Genomic DNA, 1,113 nt, shown 5'->3' on the forward strand with positions numbered 1-1,113 from the left:
TTTTTTTTTCATCATTTATTATTAACAATTTTCCCTAAACTGTAACAGCCTTTAATTCATTCTGATTATCCTAATAGTAACTATGCAAAACCGAGCATCACTTGTATGTGCCTCCAACTTTCCAACAAATGACTATGACTACCTTAGGTAAACTAAGGCAGTCATAGTCTCCAGCCATCCATCCATTTGCCTCCGCCTATCCTTTTCAGGGTTGCTCCCATCACAAGCCTTCCTCCGCCACCTAACTCTTAGTCTCAGTTTAAAAAGGAAAATTGTAATCTTAATTAAACTAAAAATTTGAGTTTTGCAAGAAATCCGAGAAGGAATTTAAAAATTGTTTGTTTTTTTTTTCAGTTTCAGTGAGGGAAAAAAATCTATAAGAAACAGTCAAATAATTCTATGCAGTTTTTTGGTTGCAGAGCTACGTACGTTATTAGTCCTTACATTATAAGTTGTCTATTCACTAAAAATAAATCTCTTTTAATAGCAAACAACTGAGATGTCATTTGTCCTTTCTGTCTGTTTTTCAGAGTGGTGTGAATGATGTCGTTGCAGCATTACAACAGTATCAGGCATCGTTGGTCAATAATCTGAGAAGTCAGGTACAAAAGGTTTTCCAGCAGCATCATGGAAGTGGACTTGAAAGAGATGTTTTGGCAGTCTTCGACCAGATTGAGGATCCATTTGCCTCTGTTTCAACAACATACAGGCAGGATGATGTGATAAAGAGAAATTTCAATTTTGTGGAGTCCGAGGAGGTTTGTGTTGGGTATACTGCTGTCATGGGAAAAAAAGGGAAAAAAAGATTTCTCACTACTGTGCCCAAATGTTTTCATTATGTTCCACTTGTCAGAAGTTTGGAGCAGTTATTGTCCCATCCAAGAGTTTTGGCATTGATAGATGAGCAGAAAAATTACAGAAATGAGTATTTATATGATATCATAGATGGAGAACTCATGAAGTCTCACCGTTTATTTTCTGCACACCCCTCTGCCTTACAGATTATCCTTTACTCAGATGAAATTGAAATTTGTAACCCACTTGGGTCTCATGCCTCCAAAAATAAGTTGGTAATGTTCTATTATACTTTGGGAAACATTAATCCTAAATATC

The sequence above is a fragment of the Haplochromis burtoni genome, unplaced genomic scaffold (assembly GCF_018398535.1).
Source record: "Haplochromis burtoni strain Fernald_Lab_line unplaced genomic scaffold, NCSU_Asbu1 Contig_717, whole genome shotgun sequence".
Classification (NCBI taxonomy): Eukaryota; Metazoa; Chordata; class Actinopteri; order Cichliformes; family Cichlidae; genus Haplochromis; species Haplochromis burtoni.